At 36.3% G+C, this 22102-nt stretch overlaps 2 long non-coding RNA genes across 2 annotated transcripts in view; one reads left to right on the top strand and one right to left on the bottom strand.

Moving 5' to 3' along the window:
• The window catches only part of LOC140622819 (uncharacterized), a 42081-nt gene extending 30183 nt beyond the window's left edge, over window positions 1-11898 (bottom strand). The window contains exons 1-3 of the long non-coding RNA XR_012022481.1: window positions 11782-11898; window positions 10445-10662; window positions 7114-7292 (exon numbers count right to left, since the gene is read on the bottom strand). This is a non-coding gene — a long non-coding RNA (uncharacterized lncRNA). The remainder of the gene's footprint in view (window positions 1-7113; window positions 7293-10444; window positions 10663-11781) is intronic.
• Window positions 11899-11958: 60 nt separating this feature from the next.
• Window positions 11959-22102, top strand: part of LOC140622763 (uncharacterized) — a 33610-nt gene continuing 23466 nt past the window's right edge. Inside the window, exon 1 of the long non-coding RNA XR_012022442.1 lies at window positions 11959-12058. This is a non-coding gene — a long non-coding RNA (uncharacterized lncRNA). The remainder of the gene's footprint in view (window positions 12059-22102) is intronic.

The raw sequence follows: 22102 nt of genomic DNA, 5'->3' as shown, positions 1-22102 counted from the left end.
GTGACAGAGACTTCACCTAAAAAAAAAAAAAAAGTGAATTTCATGTTATGTGAATTATAACTAATACTATTTTAAATCACTACAATATAAATCAGTGTTTCTTAATCCTTTTTTATCATTATCTTTCCCCAAGGAATATTTTTGGGCACATATTTTAAATGTGACATATATACTGTGTAATTGTTAATGAATTATATATGTATGTGTATATAGGTGTGTGTGTACACGTATGTGTGCTTTATAACTAAAAATAACAGGATTTTTTTTTTTTTTTGCTCCTAACAACAAATTTTTACCCCCGCAGCAGTGATATCATTCCTGTTGATAATGAACTGGATGTAAGATGGAATGTGCCAGAATATCTTTTCTTCCTCACGGCTTGCTGCTTGGCCTACTGATGTTTCTGACAAAGATACCACTAGACACTGAAGGCATGATTGAATTGGATTATAAGTCTTCAGAAATGCTTTCTGAAGCCGCTATACCTCCCAATTCACATGATTCTCTAGCCTCTTGCACTTGACATTGTAGAATGGCCTATATCATTTATCCACGATTGGTTATGAGACAGGCTGTGAGATATAGAAGGAAAACTAGCCAGAGGTCTACTAGTTGGACTTGCTTATAATCTAGAGTCTATCCTATTTCCTAAATGAGACCAGTTCTAATGTTCTTATCATATCTTCTAACCAAAGACCACCTCATCATTGGCTAAAGATTGTGACCTTGTTTTCCTTGACCTTATGGAAAAAGCTTACAGTGTTTCCTACATCACTCATACACATAGTGGCCATCAACCATGAAGGGTTCTTGATAAAAATGATTCAGACATCTTTGAAAATCTTCCTGAGGGCAAGAGAGGAGAATCTAATAGGAGATAGCAAACTCTCTGGGGTCCTCTCTATGTGCATGATCAACTTACTATGTCTTAAGATGGAGGGTACAAGTACTACTAATACTAGAAGTGCTTGTAGAAGCAACTTGAGAGAATTAAAATTTTGCCTAAAGATAAGGCAGTCCTATAGATGGGATAATCATACTCCTCTGTGATTTGGAGTACAGGGGAATTTTAAATACAAGAAACTCTTGTGAATTAAATCTCAATACCAGAACTGCTGACAATCTGGTCTTGTCTCTGCATGTTCTAATGCTTACTTCATATTTGCATGGCCTTAGGATTTTTTTTCCTTGAAGAATTAGTATAATTTTGGAGCACCTGGGTGTTTCAGTTGGCTAAGCATCTCGCTTCAGCTCAGGTCCTGGGATCAAGTCCTGCATCAGACTTAGTAAGGAGCCTGCTTCTCTCTCTCCTTCCCCTCCTCTTGTGCTCTAGCTCTCTCAAATAAATTTTTTAAATCTTAAAAAAAAAATTAGTCTCATTTGAGGTCAGCCATGTTATTATGAATTTATTTCATTGTCTCTACTATTCCCCCTGAATGAGTTTACAGACAGATGGTATCTCTGTTTTAGTTTGATCAAGTCACTTTAAGAATAGGCATATTAATTCAGTGACTGAAAATGAATTGTGAATTCAAAGTAGATGCAAGTTTGGCTCTGTATGCTTCCTACTTTATCTTAATGCCAATATCACCCAAATTTTTCATATGATGTAGACATAAGGTGATAACATGAGCGGAGAACAGATGATCATATTATCCAAGTCTGGTCTAGAATGAGGATTTCACCTCATTTGTGTCTATGAAAGCTAAAGATAAGGATCCTCTGACTTTGGTTCAAGAGACACAATACATTACACATTAGTTAATCTTCAACTGGAAGCTGCTTTACATATATATATATATATATGTGTGTGTGTGTGTGTATATATATATATATCCATATTCATGGTAGAAACCTTAGTCATGGGAAGGGTGAAAGGACATCAAAATAGAGTAAAAGAAAAAGCAATTGCAGGTGGTATTATTGAGCCACTTAGATTTTGTTTAAACTGGGTAAACATTTCTCCCATTAATTCTGCGATGTTGGCTACTTTCTCCCAGTTTGAAGTCAAGCTAGAAGTAATTAATTAGATATTAGAACACAGTGATGGCCCTGTAAATGCCATTATAAATGTATTCAAATTTTCACCATATGAGTGAATGAGCTTCTTCAACTTAAAATTTGAATCTCCCAAATTCACAAATGATTAGGGATTAAACAACAGGCTACTGAGCAACCAATGAGTCAAAGAAAATATCAAATGAAAAATTTTAAAAATATCTTGAAACAAAAATGGAAATACAACATACCAAAACTTATGGTATGCAGCAAAAGGAGTTCTAAGAGGGAAGTTCATAATAGAAAATGGCTACATCAAGAAAGATCTCAAATAACCAACTAAATTTACACCTCAAGGAACTAGAAAAAGAACAAACTAAGTCTAAAGTTAGTAGAAGGAAGGAAATAAACATTAAAGCTGAAATAAATATCAAATAGACTAACAAATAATAGAAAAGAACAATAAAATTAAGAGCTTGTTTTTTGAAAAAACAATATTGGCAAACTTTTAGCTACATTTACCAAGAAAAAGAAGACACAAATACAATCAGAAATAAAAGATGATACAACTGATAACTGAGGAGATATTAACAAATTATTATGAACAATTATAATGGCTACCCTAGAAGAAATGAATAAATCCCTAGAAAAATACAACCTATCAGGACTGAATCAAGGAAATACAAAATCTGAACAGACCAATTACTACTAAAAAGATAAAATCAGTAACTGAAATCCTCCAATCAACAAAAGCCTAGGACTAGATGGCTTCACTAGTAAATTCTACCAAACATTTCAAGAAGAATTAACACAAAATCTTCTCAAACTCTTCCATAAAAAGAGGAAAAAACACTTCCAAACTCATATTAGAGGCCAGCATTACCCTAATATCAAAACCAGATACAGATGCCACAAAAAAAATTAGTCTAATATCCCTGATAAACATAGAGGCAAAAATTCTCGAAAAAATTAAATTCACTATTAAAAGGATCATACACTATGATCAAGTGGAATCCCAAGGATACAAGGATGGTCCAACATTTGTAAATCAACCAACGTGATACACTACATTGACAAAATAATTAACATCACATGAAAATCTCAATTGACCAAAAAAAAAAAAAAAAAAGCATTTGACAAAAACCTAAACTGGATGTGGAGGAAATATACCTTAACATAATAAAGAACATATGTGACAAGCCCACAGCTAACATCATACTCAATGGTGAGAAGCTAACCGTTTTTCCCCTATGATCAGGAACAAGAAAATGATGCCCACTTTCACCATTCTTATTCAAAATAGTATTACAAATCCCAACCAGAGCAGTTAAGCAGGAAAAAAAGTAACAGAAAAGATCCAAATTAGAAAGAAAGAAGTGCCAGTGTCCTTACTGACAGATCACATTATATACAGAAAATCCTAGACTCCACTCTAACAGTGTTAGAATAAATTTCCTACTATTTTAGGACAGAAAAATTCAATAGTCCATTCCATTTCTATACACTAGCAATGAACCCTCAAAAAGAATTAAGAAATTCAAAAATTAAGAAAATCTCATTCACAATTGCATCAAAAAGAAGAAAATATTTAGGAATAAATTTAATGAGGAGATGAAAGACCTATACACTAAAAACCATAAAACACTGATGAAAGATACTGAAGAAACAAATAGGGGCATCTGGATAGCTCAATGGTTGAGCATCTGCCTTTGTCTCAAGTTGTGATCCTGAGGTCCTGGGATTGAGTCACACATCAGGCTCCCCAAAGGGAGCCTGCTTCTCCTTCTGCCTATGTCTCTCCCTCTCTCCCTCTGTGTCTCTCACGAATAAATAAAAATCTTAAGAAGAAACAAATAAATGGAAAGATATCTCATGGTCATGCATTAGAATTAAAATTATTAAAATGTTTATATTACTCAAAGCTATCTATAGATTCAAAGCAATTCCTATCAAAATTCCAATCTCATTTTATCAGAAGTAGAGCCTCAATAAAGCCTGAATAACCAAATCAATCTTTAGAAAGAAGAACAAATCTAGAGACGTCACGTTTACTGATTTCAAACTATATTACAAAGCCATAGTTATAAAACAGTATGGTACTGGCATAAAAACACCACATATATCAATGGAACAGAATAGAGCCCAAAGATAAACCCATACATATAAGGTCAATTAGTTTATGATAAAGGAGGCAAGAAAATACAATGGGAAAAAGACAGTCCTTTCAATAAATTGTGCTAGGAAAACTGGACAGCCATATATAAACAAATGAATGGAACCACTATCCCGCAGTATACATAAAAGTCAACTCCAAATGATTAGATTTGACCTTGAGACCTGAAACCTAACACTTCTAGAAGGAAACATAGGCAGTAATCTCCTTAACATCAGGATGGGCAATGAGTCTTTGGAGGTAACACCAAAGGCAAAAGCGACAAAACTAAAAACAAGTAGAACTACATCAAACTATAAAGCCTCTATATAACAAAGGAAACCATTAACTGAACTAAAGTAAATAAAATCTAAGTGGAAGATTACATTTGCAAATCATGTATCTGATAAGGGGTTAATATTCAAAATACATAAGGAACTCATACAACTGAATAGCAAAAAATAATCAATTAAAAAGATAGATGATCTAAATAATATTTTTCCAGAGAAGACATGTAGATAGCCAACAGACACGTGAAAAGGTGCTCAACATCAGCAAAACCCAGGGAAAAACAATTGAAACCAGAATGATATATCATCTCACCTGTGTTAGAATGGGTATTATCAGAAAGACAGAAATAACAAGTGTTGCCAAGCATTGGGGAGTAAAGTGCTCTGTTGGTAGGAATGTAAATTGGTACAGTCACTATGAAAACCAGTATGGAATTTCCTCAAAAAATTATAAATATAATTATTACCATATGGTCCAATAATTCCACTTCACTATATTTATTGAAGAAAATGAAAATACTAGCCCAAAAAGATATCTGCACCCCAGTTTTCATCACAGTTTTATTTATAATAACTAAGATATAGAAACAAAATGTGCCCATAAGTGGATGAACAAATAAAAAAAAAATGTGATCTATAGCTAAATCTATATAAAACACAATGGAATATCATTCAGTCATGAAAAAGGAGATCTTTCCATTTATAACAACATAGATTAACCTTGAGGACACTATGCTAAGTGAAATAAATCAGAGAAAACAAATATCAATGATCTCACCTTATAAATGGAATAAAAAAAGAGTTCAACCTTCTAAAACTGATATAGTAAGTCAAATGTGAGGCAGTAGAGACAGCACATGGCTTCTATGTTGCAGTCACTGTTCTCAGATTATTTCAACTACACGATTAAGGCCAAGACTCAAACACAGCTGGAGAACTACCTCCCAGGGATGAATGAGTAGATTATCTCTCAATAGCTGATAACCTAAAAGTGACAAGGAAATAATTTTACTAGACTATCTCCTAACTTTGTGTATGATCAAGAATATGAGATATCACCTCACACTTGTCAGAATGGCTAAAATTAACAAGTCAGGAAACACTAGATGTTGGTGAGGATGAGAAAGAGGAACCCTCTTACACTGTTGGTGGGAATGCAAACTGGTGCAGCCACTATGGAAACAGTATGGAGGGTCCTCAAAAAGTTAAAAATAGACCTACCCTATGACCCATTTACATGGGTCATTTACACTACTGGGTATTTACCCAAAGGATAAAAAAATACTGATCTGAAGGAATACATGCACCACAATGTTTATAGCAGCATGATCAACAATAGCCAAATTATGGAAAGAGTCCATCCATCAACTGATGAATGGAAAAGGAGATGTGGTATACATATACGATGGAATATTCCTCAGCCATAAAAAAAAAATGACATCTTGCCAACAACATGGATGGAGCTAGAGAATATTATACTAAGTGAAATAAGTCAGAGAAAGAAAAATACCATATGATTTCACTAATATGTGCCATTTAAGAAGAAAAATTGGGGGCGGGGGGAGGGACAAACCAAGAAACAGACTAAACTACAGAGAACATACTGAGGGTTACCAGAGGGCCCCCCTGCCACAAGTGGAGGCAGGTTAAACAGGTGATGGGAGAACACTTGTGATGAGCACGAGGTATTGTATATACGTGTTGAGTCACTTAATTGTACACCTGAAACTAATACACTGTATGTAAACTAACTGGAATTTAAATAAAAACTTTTAAAAAGTTATTTTAAAAGTTTAATTATGAGAAGCAGTCTTCAGATAATAATACTGTTATCATTTTAGTTTCTATGTCCTTACAGTATTTTAGATCTGTCCAGTTATGAGATATAACAGTCTTCTACTATAAATATATTTGTGTTAAGCTCTTCCATTTCTAATAATGCTTTGCTTTATATACATTCCATAATGTGTTCTATAATATGAGTTTATGACTTCATAATCATACTATATCATTAATTTATTCTAGGCATTGATAATATTGCCACTACTGCTTTTTTATTTGCATGTCAGCAATATCTTTGACCAAGCCTTTTTTTAAAATTTGCTGACTTAAGACTATTGCCTATAGAAAGCATATAGCTGGGTTTGTCTTAAGTCAGTCTGACAGTCTTCTAGAAAGAGAATTCTATTCAGTATTTAATATAATGAATACTTAACTCATTTCTTTCATCTTTATATCATTTTTCCAATATTTTTCTGATTTTATCAATTTGCTATTAACTATACACTTTTCCAGTTCATTAATGCTTACCTTTCTTTCTTTCTTCTCAAGTCAAAGATATGACTATAAGAATAACCTAGTAGAATAGTTGCTACTTTGGTACTGGTAAGACCCAAGAATACTTTTCTTTCCCTCACCACTGCTTCTCACTGCCTCTAGCCACAAGAATTTAGAATGCTTTTATACTTTACTTTTCATTGTAGGCATCTCTTTCCACCCCATTGAAAACTTCTAGATTTGCTGAAATAGTTTAGTAATTTTAATAATAGTCCATAGGAATTATCCTTATAGTTTATCCTCATTTGGCATTTACGTATGCCAAATGTGTGACTTAATATGCATTTAGCCCAATATTCATTTAGATTCAATTATACTTCAAGGTTTATTATTTACCATTGTTTCCTTTCTGTATTTTCCTTTATGTTGGTCTCCCTTCTTGCTCGGTGGTTTGAAGACTTTTTCAAATATTTTCTTCAAATGTGGTAATGTATGCTATCAGTAGATATGCCTAAATTCTCAGATTATATCTTCATTTTTTGTCTCCAAGATAAAATGACTGGAATCCAACAGTCCTATATGAAGCAAGGATATTGTTCAGTCAGTCTAGAAGGTAAACAAAAGTGATATCCCATCTACAATATTGCTACTCATTTATTTTTTCTTTGTTCATTGTTTTTCTATTTGGAAACTTTCAAACTCTTGTTTTGGAATTCAGAAAAGATTTATTAAGATACACCTAACTATATCTCTTCTCATTAATCCATCCTGGAAATTATTAAGTACTTTCAAATTTCAAACTCCTTTTAGTCTTGGTTTCATGGAAAATTTGTTCTATTTAAATTGCCTTTCTTCCATATCAGTGGTACATATCTACCTGACCCCACCTGGAACTTCTCTTAATGTGTCCTAGATCTATCTTCCAATTCTCTTTTTTCTGTCTCTTTTACTATGTGCTTTTAAATTTTTCTTTAGTGAGCCAGAAAATCAGTAACTATCTCATTCATTCATCTACTTAAGAGTGTAAATAGAAAATCGTCTCTATAAGTTCTAGAGAGAGACCTTGTTGCTCTTTTCTGGATTAAAAATAATAACACTTAAATTGTCTTCTGTCTCCTGTGATAGCATTAGCTCACTAGGATTTGGTACTGTCTGGTACTTCAGGCCATATGGCAGCATGGATGTTCATTCTAACTTCCCTTTAAGTAAGAATTTGTATTAGTTGTAAGGAGTTCCTTTAGGATCCCCTGGAGTATTCCTATTTCTCCTGAACAGCTCCTAGCAATGACTGAGCATGGCAGTGGTACCAAACCCAAGACATTTCTGCCCAATAAGGACTTTTTCTTAAACGTGGATTGTTTTATTTTGTGTGTATGCTAATTTTTTTATTGAAGTAGTATAATTAACATAAAATGTTATATCAGTTTCAGGTGTACAACATATTCAACAATTCTACATATTACTCAGTGCTCACCATAATAAGTGTAGTCACTGTCACCATACAACGTTATTACAATAATCCTAATGCTGTAGCTTTCATCTCTATGACTTATTTATAACTGGACTTTTGTACATCTTAATCTCCTTTATTTATACCACACATCTCTCTCAACCCGCCTCTCCTCTGGTAACCACTAGTTGTTCTCTGCATTTAAGAGTTTCTTCATTTGTTTTGTTTTTTTTAGATTCTACATATAAGTGAAATGATATGGTATTTGTCTTTCTCTGCCTGACATATTTCACTTAGCCTAGTACTCTTTAGGTCCATCCATGTTGTTACAAATAGCAAGGGAACTTTTCTATAAGCAATCACAGTCTTTGCCAGCCCAGACAGGAACTCCAGAGCATTCTCAGAACTGCAACATAGTTTGAAGTTATTGCTTTCCCAATCTTTTTTATTTGTCTTTTCCTTTCACAGGCATGAGAGCATAATCATGATATGAAGTCTTTCTCTGATTACTCCTCCTCTTTTCCCCTTCATCTTTCACAATAATTTTATTGTACTTCTAACCTCTTAGCATATGCTTCCCAAAGGACCAAAACCAATACAGTTGGTAACAGGAGTTATCTGAGAAAGCAGGAAAAAAGATAGGATTTTGAGAATAGGGCACTCATTACCAGACTGGTAAGGATGACTCCATATTGAGTGGAATGTGGGGCATGAATAATCCATGACATAAGGTGGCAGCCCCACTAATAAAGATTTCACCAATCATCATGTGAGAAAATATCATGGTTGGTGGAACATCCTTGTTGTGCTGTGACTCAGGCTTCTGCCCATGTATGCATTGTTCTCTCACACTTTTAGAATTGGCTATATAAATCTTCAGAGATGACTTGATACCCTCAGAAAAATAACAGTGATTAACAAGTAGTTAAAGGCTAAATATGAGTGCAAAAAGGTCCCTCTTATAGTTTTCAAAGAGGCTCTTATCTCCTGCAGTGACAGAGTGGACACAGCCAAGGAATAGACCAAATTAAAGTTGCTGAGCTTCAAAGATAGTTGCACCCTCAGTCAAGGCAGGTCTTTTGACTATGGCCCTGGTCAGGAAAACCTAGTAATCTGATATGGATTAGGCATAGCTAGCTGGATACTACTACAGATTGTGGTTTACAGACTTCCCTATACCATTAGAGCCTCCCGAGCTACTGTTTAACACTCCTTCTTATAACTAATCCCACCCCCATCCTCGGGAAGATATGGTATAGTCTTCTCCAACACCAGCTGGCAGCAGCTTTCAGCAAAAACTTCCTTCAGGCATATAATTAGGGTTGTCCCATTATAACAAGATGAGGGATATATGGGCAACAGGGAAGAAAGAGATTATAACTATAGAAAACTGTAAGTAGTAGTTAGCAGGTGCTGACCAGGGCTGTATATGTAGTATTGGATTTTGAGGGTTCTTGATCAAAAGGAATGAAATATACTGCTAAATAAGCAATAATTTATTGACTTGGATACATAAGATTTAACATCCTTCCCTGCTCTCCATCCTAGAGGATAGAGCAAACTCATTGCTAAAGTAAGCACTTTGAAGCCTAGGGAAAATGGTGACCCATGCAGAACAATGTAGAAATGCCTGAGTTACCAAGGCAGATTATGGGATGACTCATTATGTTATGGTAAAGGTGAATCCAAAAAATGACTCTCTATAGTACTGCAAACTCAGCCAAGTAGAAACCATAATTGTGGCTGCTGTGGTGGAGGTAGTATCATTGTGAAAGCACATTAATGAATAAGTTGTATACAGCCATTGATTAGGTAGATGTATTTTTTTTGTCTATATAATTTAGGAAAGAATAACAAAAATATCCCTGGGGAAATTTTAATTCATATGGAAAGGACAAGTAAACCATGTATGTCTTCCTTGCCTGTCATAATATAATTAGAAGAAATCTGGACTATGTCCATCTTGGAATACGGAAAGAATATCATATTGATCCATATATGCATGAAAACATGCTGATGAGGCAGGATGTGTGTGAGTTGGGTACTATATGGAAAGTTTTCATAAGAACCGTATTCTCTGGAAGGCAAGAGAGGAACCCCTCCAAGATTCAAAAATCTATAACTTTAATAAAGCTTCTAGAGATCTAGTAAACAGCAATGTGCCTGGATACCTCCAAAGTAGAATACAGATTTCTGTATCTTGCATGCCTTGCCACAAAGAAGGAAGCACAAGGTCTGGTCAGCCTTCTTGTGTTCTGAGGATAGCAAATCCCTCACCTGAGATTCTGATCTGGACTATAGGTGACACAAAAGGTTGCCAGTTTTAAGTGGAGCCTAGAGCAGAAAGGTACTCTTTGGCAGGTCCAGACTATGATGCAAGCAGTTTTACTTCTTCAGTCAGATGATTTAGCAGACCTGATGGTGTCAATGGTGAGAAATATTTCATTGTAGATTTTCTGGAAAGCCCCTGGGGTTCTGAAGAAAGGCCATATCATCTGCAAAGGAGAATTATATGCCTTTGAGAAACAGCTTTTGGTGTTACTATAGCCTGATAGAAATAGAATGGCCATTAAGTCACAGTGATTGTCACTTTGCTTGTCCAACCTTCTAAGATGGGAATGGTACATTTAGAATTTAGTGCAAGCAGGAGGGGTACTCATGCAGTTTACTTTTGCCCTCTTAGTTCTGACTCATATCAAGTGTTGAGTAAATGGAACAAATTTCTCTCTCATATACTGCCCATGGGAAGATAAAATTGAACAACCACATCTTAAGAGAGTTTGGCAGTTTCATAAATAAGTTAAACACACATTTACTACGTAATGTAGCTATTCCATACCCAGATATTCATGCAAGATAAATGGAAGTGACTATCCAATCACTTCTCAGCCTTTTGGGTAAGATCAAGTGAAAGTGTATACCCAAACAAAAATCTGCTAACAAATGTTCATATCAGCTTTAGTTGTAATAGCCAAACCCTGGAAACAAACCAAGTATACATCAAGAGATGAGTTTGTAGACAAACTGTGGTATATCCATGCAGTGGAACTATTCAGCAATATAAAGGAACAAATTATAGATTCAACAAGATGGCTGAATTTCAATAGGATAGTGCTAAATGACATAGGCCATAATTTTTTAGAGTACATCCTCTAAGATTCCATTCTAAAAAATGCCAAGTAATATATAGAGACAAAGTCAGTTGGAAGGAGGGGTTAGAAGGTGGCAGGAGAAAACTGTTGGCAGTGATAGATATATTCATTCCTGTCATAATAATGCTTTGATAGTTTCACAGGTATATACATGTTTCAAAATGTACTAAGTTACATATATTAAATGTTTATTGTACACCAACTATACTTCAATAAAGCTGTTAATTTTTAATAAGGCAGAAACCCAGAAAGTGGTGGTAACATCCCAGGAAACATCCCACATAAAAACTCATTTGTTTGTGCTCTAGTGATACCACACTGACTAGATTTGAAGGTGATAGCCATGCTTGGATACCACTCTTCTGAGGCTCATGAAGAACTGGATGAATCATAGTAATCAAACATAGGAAATGAGGTTGTCCTATTCATTCTGGCATTCCATGCCGGACTATGTGAATATACCTCTCCTTAGCATGCTAAAGCCTCCTATAGTTCTTCACAAATCACTCAGTGGTGCTCCAGTGAGATCATGCAGAGAAGCTAAGAAAGCAATGGAATAAGTTATGGCCCAGCTTGTTTCCCTACTACAAGTTCCATGGGGTTGCCAGGCACCCAGAAAGATAACCAAACACCAGTGACCACATACAACTAGCTCTTTCTGTTAAGGACAGAGGGTCCAGGCCTCACTCTTGCCATACTGGATTTTCTTTGCCAAGTCAGAAAGCAATATAATAGAAAGGTAAGGTACATTTTGAGATAGCAGATGCCAAGCCCTCTACAGAGATTAAGGTTTTAGACATCTTGAAGTAAATGTCCTGTCCTTAATCATCTTCCAATGTGCCAATAGTACATATAGCCCTTTTTAACTAGGGGAAGTATGTAATAGAGAAGTACATTTAATATCTTGAGTGGCATTTATGAGTAACAAAAATTGATCTGAGTTAATGTAATCCTGTCAACTATGTTATGGTTATATAGGATCTTGAGGTAGCAGCTTACTGACAAAAACATACCAAGTACTTGTTTGTACTAGGTTTAGATAACTGGACATTGGCCAGTGAATTGGGAGTCAATGGGAGGTACTTCCTGAGCCCCTTGAATGACAATCTGAACTGGAGAATCACAAGATATGGGCTAAGAAAGGAGAATCACTGGCTTAGCACTACTACTAATACATGGTAATTCTTAAGTACTTTATATCCCCATTGCCTTTATTTTTTGGCATCTCTATTTTTTTTAGTGAAGATCCTAAAACTCACTTCTTTCATCAGGGTGGGCCTGGATTGACTCAAAAGCCTATGAGATTATGCTATAGTAGGCTGCCTAGTGTTTGAGGAAAAACTGCCTTCAAAGCCATGTTAGAGAAGTCAATTCATTAAGTATTATAACATTCTAGCAGCACTGAAGAAGTCAGTCTCCAGGAAAATACTGAAATACACAAAGAGCATGACTTAATATTTAAAGTTCCAAATGAATAGGGATTTTGCTGAAAATTCAACTTCTTACAAAACCTGGACCCCTCAAAACTGACTGCAGGCAGGTTGAAAGGGAATAGGGCCAAATCTCAGACTGGTCCTTACTTGATAATAGCAATAATAAAAGAGTCATGGATTCCTGACTTGACTAACCCAATTGAATGAGAGAAGTTGTCATGGGGCAAATGAACCATGTTTTCATTCCAATGCTGGCCCAGAGGAGAGAAAATTGTTTATCCAAGACTACTAGCATAAAGCCAACAGTCCAGTTTGATCCTTTTATCCTTTCCAAAGACTATATACAACATGAATGACCCATGTATAAAGCCATAAACTCTATGGCCACCTGGAGAGACCCACTGTCCATATACAACAGATCTATCAGTGATGCCCATAGAGTGTCTTTGCAAACTATAAGGCCTAGGAATTAAGTTCCTAGAATCTACCATGGCTCAATTCTGCAGGAGTCCAGAGAGCTTTCTCGTGGCAGGTTCTGAAGCAAGATAAAGTCACCCTATGACATGATCCTTTCCCTCAGCTCAGATGCATTGAGTCTTTGTTAGGTACATAAGTATAGACATATAGATTTTTCTTTTCAGCTTAGCCAAATTGCCTGCTTAGGCATCCATAACAGCTCTTTAAAGGTCCCAATCATTCTCTGCTGGAACTGGATATAAAAGCTGCTGCATTCCATGCCTAGCTGCAAGCCATGTGCCAATGCTATAGAAATCCAGGAGAGAGCACCATGGGGGTAAGAGGATTGAAAGGATTTATAGACTGACAGGATATCTTTGCCTAATTCTTAACTACCTACTTCCTAGATACATGACAAATAAATGATCAGAGAGGATATTATGGGTGAAATATAGATATGGGAGCTAGAACAGATGTTCAGGAAGATACCATAACAATGGAACAGAAGTAATAAGTAAACAGACCTACTTTAATCTATGACAATATAAAAATTAACAGCCTGGGAGTAAGACTTCTTTCTTCCAACCTATAAGAAGAACCCTATAAATGTTCTTGCCTAAAGGAAAGACAGTGGAAAGTTTACAGAAAGGTTTAGTATTTCTTTATAGGGAGAAAATGAGCTTTTTCTCCAAGAAGAAAGGATCAAAGACCAAAGGACAGGAGGAAGAGATGGAAAAATATTCCATGCTCATGGATTGGAAGAATTAATATTGTGAAAATGTCAATGTTACCCAGGGCAATTTACACGTTTAATGCAATCCCTATCAAAATACCTTGGACTTTCTTCAGAGAGTTAGAACAAATTATTTTAAGATTTGTGTGGAATCAGAAAAGACCCCGAATAGTCAGGGGAATTTTAAAAAAGAAAACCATAGCTGGGGGCATCACAATGCCAGATTTCAGGTTGTACTACAAAGCTGTGGTCATCAAGACAGTGTGGTACTGGCACAAAAACAGACACATAGATCAGTGGAACAGCATAGAGAATCCAGAGTGGACTCTCAACTTTATGGTCAACTAATATTCGATAAAGGAGGAAAGACTATCCACTGGAAGAAACACAGTCTCTTCAATAAATGGTGCCGGGAAAATTGGACATCCACATGCAGAAGAATGAAACTAGACCACTCTCTTTCACCATACACATGACTCCCAATGCAAGCTTACTTAACAGAACATAGACTAACTCTGGGAAATGAACTAGGGGTGGTGGAAGGGGAGGAGGGTGGGGGGTGGGGGTGAATGGGTGACGGGCACTGAGGGGGGCACTTGACGGGATGAGCACTGGGTGTTATTCTGTATGTTGGCAAATTGAACACCAATAAAAAATAAATTTATTATTAAAAAATAAAAAGGCCAGGAGGAGGGGAAAAAAAGCCATTGGCAGTGAATAGAAAAGTTTATACATTGTGGAAGGATGGAAAGGCATCAAAAAGATGGGCAGCATATTTCAGCAACTGTTTCTGTGGGCCACTCTTTCCATTTAAGGTCTTTCATGAGACGAGTAATTGTAAAGAATGGAATTGCTTCTCATTACTTTTGCATTGAGAAGTCTGGCTTTGTAAGATGACACTGTCTTAAGATTTGAGCCACATTAATTTCCAACTTAAGATAGGTTCTCTTCATCTGCACTATAAGCAAGCTTCTTAAGAATGGCCTTCAGTGTTCATTCTATTATTACATCAAATGATATTTTATTTTTGTTTAAATAATAAATTTATTTTTTACTGGTGTTCAATTTTCCAACATACAGAATAACACCCAGTGCTCATATCGTCAAGTGCCCCCCTCAGTGCCCATCACCCATCCACCCCCACCCCCCGCCCTCCTCCCCTTCCACTACCCCTAGTTCGTTTCCCAGAGTTAGGAGTCTTCATGTTCTGTCTCCCTTTCTGATATTTCCTACCCATTTCTTCTCCCTTCCCTTCTATTCCCTTTCACTATTATTTATATTCCCCAAATGAATGAGACCATATAATGTTTGTCCTTCTCCGACTGACTTACTTCACTCGGCATAATATCCTCCAGTTCCATCCACGTTGAAGCAAATGGTGGGTATTTGTCATTTCTAATGGCTGAGGAATATTCCATTGTATACATACACCACATCTTCTTTATCCACTCATCTTTCGATGGACACCGAGGCTCCTTCCACAGCTTGGCTATTGTGGACATTGCTGCTAGAAACATCCGGGTGCGGGTGTCCCGGCGTTTCACTGCATCTGTATCTTTGGGGTAAATCCCCAGCAGTGCAATTGCTGGGTCGTAGGGCAGATCTATTTTTAACTCTTTGAGGAACCTCCACACAGTTTTCCAGAGTGGCTGCACCAGGTCACATTCCCACCAACAGTGTAAGACGGTTCCCTTTTCTCTGCATCCTCTCCAACATTTGTGGTTTCCTGCCTTGTTAATTTTCCCCATTCTCACTGGTGTGAGGTGGGATCTCATTGTGGTTTTGATTTGTATTTCCCTGATGGCAAGTGATGCAGAGCATTTTCTCATATGCGTGTTGGCCATGTCTATGTTTTCCTCTGTGAGATTTCTGTTCATGTCTTTTGCCCATTTCATGATTGGATTGTTTGTTTCTTTGGTGTTGAGTTTAATAAGTTCTTTATAGATCTTGGAAACTAGCCCTTTATCTGATATGTCATTTGCAAATGGAACACAGGCAACACCCTTTTTGAACTCGGCCACTGTAACTTCTTGCAAGATACATCCACTAAGGCAAAAGAATCAAATGATATTTTAAACTTACAGCTTCATTTCCTTCTTTCTTAAGTGTAGCCATTTTATATATATCCTCTTCTTTCTCCTTTCTGACTATTCCATAAAGTTCATATTCTCTCAAAAGTCTAAACTTGAATGATAAGAATCATAGGAAAAATGTTTAAAAGTGTCACATGGTGTATGTCATCTATGTTCTAGACTCTAGAGACACATTATATACTCCCTGACTTAATGGTTTGTAATGCCTAGCAGGAAAAAATAAGACACAATTACGAATTACAAGAATGAGAGATTAGAGTGATATGAGGGGATGTTTGGAGCACAATGGGAGTAAAACAGAGGGGATTTAATCTAGTCTAGGGAGTCGTACTTCACCACCATGGGTAGTCCTTCACTGAATCATTCTGAATGAGTGAGGTAGGATGCCTTACTGTGAAACGAGTACATTATTTTCTTTTTTTAAAAAAAATCATTCAACATTTAATAATTTAGATAAGAAACAGGCTTTCTTCATAAATATATAAATTCTTCACTCAAAATAGTCTGTAACCTTTAGTTACTGTTAGTAACCTAAATATTTGAGCTATATGGGTCTCATAATTCTAATTTGTCACTTAGACAAAACAGTCAAATTGATTTTTGTATGCATTTTAGAGAAATCCTTCTTTCCATATGTCCTTACCTTCACTGAACCGGATATTTAACTTCTCTCTGCTAGCTAAATCTTTAATCAGTGAGAAATGGTAAACTATTTGATGACAATAGCTCTTATAGAAAGAGTCTAAAGGCTAAGGGAGGTATAAGACTTTTCCTTGAAAAGTCTACTTTGCATAATAGGTCACCTGAGTCTTGAGTCTTCTTGGATGAAATAGAACTAAGCTCTTACATGTTCCAGGGTTTTAGATCTTCTCAACATTTTTTTTTTTCTGTTGACATTTCCAGGTTGAGTGAAGTGAGTATATAAACTGACTTAGACTGTGTGACTTTCACTGTTTGAAGTTGCCATGCCAGAAGTGACTGACTTTCTTAATCCAGTTTTATTGAACTCTAAGGTGGCAACCATAGTTTGCCTCCTTCCTAGTACCTATCCATCAGGAAGAAGCATCACTGGTTTAGACTTAAAAGACTGAGCTCCCCTTGCTGTAAGTAGCCATTGCTATTAACCCACAGTAGCAAGTCAGTGGCCACTCTTGACTTCTATCTCACCACGTTGGTTACACACTTCAACAACTTCAAGAAATGCACTAGATGTTGTAGTAGCCTTCTTTACCTTCTAGTACTAATGCAAGCTTTTATTTATTTTCAACTCTGATCACCTAAGCGAGATTTCATTAAGGGTAGGGAGAGAGTTTCACCCCTGAGCTCATCTTACCCCAGAGCCTCGGAAGGCTAGTTTGGGATCAATGTACAAGTCAGGTTCAGTTTGACATGTTCCTTTTCTGTTTTGTACATGCCTGCTGGGACCTTTTAAAGAGCTTTGAACAAATTCAACCATTCATCCATACAAAAGTACAAAGGATCAGTTCTTCTCTTTACCACCCACAATGGTACAGTTAGGGAAGTAGAGAATGCACTTAACCCCATCTAAACTCATGGCCCCCACTCTGTGGGCATGCTTTCAAATATTACTAAACTGCCCTTACTCTCCAAACACATAACCTGCTGGTGCAATCAATTTCTAGGAGCATGATTGACCTATTTTTCTCTGCCATTTAGACTTTCTCTAAGCAGGCATATCTCTAACTCTTGGCAGATAAATTCTCTCTAAAAAAAAAAAAAAAATCCAGATACTTTATAAGTGGCTAAGCTCAATGTAAAATGGGGATAGTTCTTCTTTAAGAATTATTAAATAGGGGAGGTGGGAAAAACATGGGTATTACTACTATTATACCAGATACATAATGACCACTAATGTTCTATTTGGATCTTGCAGGCTCTAGTCTAGTGGCCTCAGGTTATACTGCATTTCAAGGTTCTGATTCAGCTTAGGCTGCTCTATTATCCTACTGTGTCCTGCTCCATAGGACAAAAGGGTTTATTTTTTGTAAGAGAAGGCAAAAACTTCATCAAAATGGAGACATCACAGTGTTCATTGTGTTTCCTGCTTTCTGAAAACTCAATGTGAAATAGGCAGACTCAGAGATGAAGATTATTTGCAGACAGACAGTTTTTTTTTTTTAAAGAGCATTCTCAGGATTCTCAACTGCAAAAAAGAAAGGAATCAAGCAGAACTGAGCAGAGGGAGAAGTCAAGCTTCAGTGCTGTCTGAATAGAATACCTCAGCTAACCCTGGAGGAAGATCTAAAGATAAAATTATTCCTCAGAGCTGCCCCAGCTGGAAAAAAGAAGGCTAGACTTTTATACTCCCAGGACAATTATTTATTGGACACAGACCATCCAAGAAAGAGGCATGGCTTTGGACAAGGTTGTTCTCTTCCACTAGGGAAGCCATAAAGAAGGCTGACAGCTGAAAGGTATATGCACACAGCACTCTCAACAAACCTGGGCAATCAGTCCTTTATTTCTGAACAAGGATCTTGGTAACATATAGTAGCCACCACATTATGTAATATATACTTATGGAGATATTTATTTTCAAGTTTCTAAAGATTTGGACATGTAGCCTGAGATAAGTGCCTCATGTTCATATGCAAGTTGAAATACTTGTAAATATTATGAACTAAAAAGAAATTCTCTTTTAATCTTGATTGGGGCTATAATCCTTTTCTATTGGTATATACCCCTAAACAAGGAAAGAACCTTATTATCCATACTTATCTATTCAAAAGACAAATAATGAACTAGTTCTCTAAAATAATCATCTTCTGAGGAACTCACTGGCCTTTAGGATTGACCTCTTTAAATCTATATATAATTAGCAGAGAGTTGGCAAAAAGAGATACTGCTTTCCTATAGATTACTATGATAATGCAATTGGATATCTTCTTTCTAACTAGTGTGGAGTAGTGGGAATAAAATATCAATATGGATATGCTTACCTATTAGCAATCCTGAAGTGTAAAATGAGTAGCAGAATAAAGAAATTATGGCATTTGAGAAAAGGCTACAAAAGTGAGACTCTTAACAAGACTGGGAGACGTATAGAATCCACTGGGAGACAGGTAGGGTAATACTACAAACAAAGGCAAAGCTCAAAATGCTCAGAGTATTCTGGGAGATCAATATAACTATATGGCTATAACTACTCATGAAGTAGAAACAGGAAGAACCTGGGACCAGATGGTCACCTCCTCTGTCCTCCAAACAAAATGATACCATAGGTTTAAGGAGACTTATTTGAATAATGTAATGTCCTACAAAGGTTAATTGAACATAGTATGGGATGAATTAAATGTGATAATGGAACAGATTAATAAGGAGTATATATTGTTCAGGCCTCAGACAAAAGCCACATTAGTATCAATGAGGATAGAAGAAGATATGGTAACCTATGAGGAATATCTGTCTTCTTTATCCCTGTGTGCTCCTTTAAAAATGATCTAAAGGAATCTTTGAATTATATTCTTTAGTATAATATAGACTACAGTGTTAGCACAGTCCATATAATGAACCTTTTCAAATGCTAGTAGCTTATTTGCATTTCTTGGCCTATTTCCACAGAGCTGTAGTTTGATAATCTATAGAATAAAGCCATGTAGATTAGAGAGAATTTTTCATCAGCATCCCAGCACTGCTTACCACAGGATTGACAGAAGGGGAAAACCTGGACATCTGCTTCTTGCATTTCTACAAGTTCATATAGCATGGAAAACATTTTCTGAAAGTAAAAATCAGTGTTATAATCTAAAACAGATTTATTGAGAATTATCTGCATACTGATTAATTGAACCATTGGATAGTTTAGTCCATATGTACTTATAGTTATGACATCACAAAGAGTCCTAAAGACTAAACAGAGTCTTATACCATCTCACAACAAATAAAATTGATCTGAGAATTGCAAAATTGATGGTTCTGGAATATTGGTCCCCTGTCAATTCCACTCAGCTAAGATATCACTTTAAAATCCAAACCAGATTATAAGAGACTTTTAAATTATTGTTGACTAGTAAAATCAATTTTCTTGTATATTCAGTTCTGGCTTAGCTCTCTAATCATGGTATAAAAGAAAAGGCACTACTCCTCAAAGTAGAGCATTATTTTCCCATTATCCCCACTTTGTCTTCCCAAATTATTGAACTTTCCAAGCTTTATCTTATCTGTAAGAATATCTATAAATCAATGATGGATTGGTCTAATCTATCAATCTATCTTTATAGTAATTTGAAAAAGTTTGTAAATTATTTTTTATTAGACCAGGTATAATTTAAAGTATCAGATTTTATGACAAGATCACTAAATAGGAATATGTCTTAGATTCAGTTTTCCTGGAGGCAGAGACTAAGAGAGAAAACAGTAAATTTAACATGGAGAACCCTGACAAACATGATCTCAACTAGGTAATCAAGGTCAAAATAAAGAATGAGAAATCATGATGATAGTATATAGCTTTTATATGAAAATGGCACTTTACCTCTGTCATCTTCCTCCCCAAAACCTATAACCTAAACCTAATCATGAATTAAATATCTAACAAATCTCAATTGAGAGTCATTTTCTGAAATATCTGACCAGTGCTCCTCAAAACTGTTAAAGTAATTGAAAACCAGGAAATTCTGAGAAACTGCCATGCCCAAGAGAAACCTAAGGAAACATGACAGCTAAAATGTAACATGGTATCCTTGACGGGACTTTGGAACGACAACAACAAAAAAGGTGAAGGGCATTAGGTAAAAACTATGGAAATCTGAATAAAATATGGACTTTAATTGATAATATGTCAATATTGGTTCATTACTCTTTAACAAATGTGCCATACTAATGAAAAATATTAATAACAGGGAAAATTGGGTACAAAACACAATGGGAAAACTCTGTAATATCGCTAATTTTTCTGTAAATCTAAAACTGTTGTTAAAAAAAATAGCTTACTTAAAACAAGTAAAAGGAGTTCCTTACATAAAATCTCAAACTCTTGGCTTAGAGCTCTACTAAACATACTAGAAAGAAAACCCCCAGTATGTGGAGCACCTCTTGTACATCACTTCAGGTTCTTTCAAAATCTTTGACTTCATGTCCCATTCCAGTCCCTGTGCCAGTTTCATAGAGACATCTACCACTTTTTCCTATTTACCGCATTGCATGGTGTCCCTCTCCTTTTCCTGCTTTGGGCTTTTCTGATATCACAACGTGGGACATCCAAGGGAATCTATTCAGAAAACACACAAGGGTAAGCTTAAAGAAGCCATTCCCTGGGGATCCCTGGGTAGCTCAGTGGTTTGGCACCTGCCTTTGGCCCAGGGTGTGAACCTGGAGTCCCGGGATCGAGTCCCACATCAGGCTCCCGGCATGGAGCCTGCTTCTCCCTCTGCCTATGTCTCTCTATGTCTATCATGAATGAATGAATTAATTAATAAATAAACAAGCCATTCCCCCTACAGATTCTTGGGATTGGCTGCAAGTGTCCTTGCCAGTACATTGACTCCCAAGCCATGATTGAGGGATCCTGTGTCCATAAATTCTTCTTTATTTAGCCTTTATTATTTCCTTCCTTTATCTAACTTCTTCAAGATACTCTTCTGCCTGAGGTTTCCTGGTTCCTAGACTACATATTAGCCAGGTACTCCAATTCCTTTAGCATGCTGTCTCCTCCTGACACAAGAGTAGTACTTTCAATGTTCAGGCTGTGCTGAGATCTGGTTATTCTCTTGGGAGGTCTAAAGTGTTGGAGAACAGCAAGTATCATCATGTAAGTCACCTAATTCAAAAAGTCTTTGTACGGTCTTCAGGGAAAAGTAGAGTCTTTGCTTTAGGCTAAAAGAGTGTGCTCTCCTTTGGCAAGGACAAAGAGTTTTCTTTGCCCTCCTGCTGGGTGCAAAGGAATCTGGGTTATCTTAGTATGGATTTCCCTAAACATAGATCAGAGGCAAAGTCTTGTGTTTCTTGAGATCACCTCCCAAATAAACTACGTGTTCCCAATAAGGAAGTGGGGAAAGTGAGACAGGGAAGAGACAGGGGAGAAAATGCAATGAAGAGTCCATTACTAA

The sequence above is a fragment of the Canis lupus genome, chromosome 32 (genome assembly GCF_048164855.1).
Source record: "Canis lupus baileyi chromosome 32, mCanLup2.hap1, whole genome shotgun sequence".
Classification (NCBI taxonomy): Eukaryota; Metazoa; Chordata; class Mammalia; order Carnivora; family Canidae; genus Canis; species Canis lupus.
This window is presented reverse-complemented; position numbering and strand designations above follow the sequence as displayed.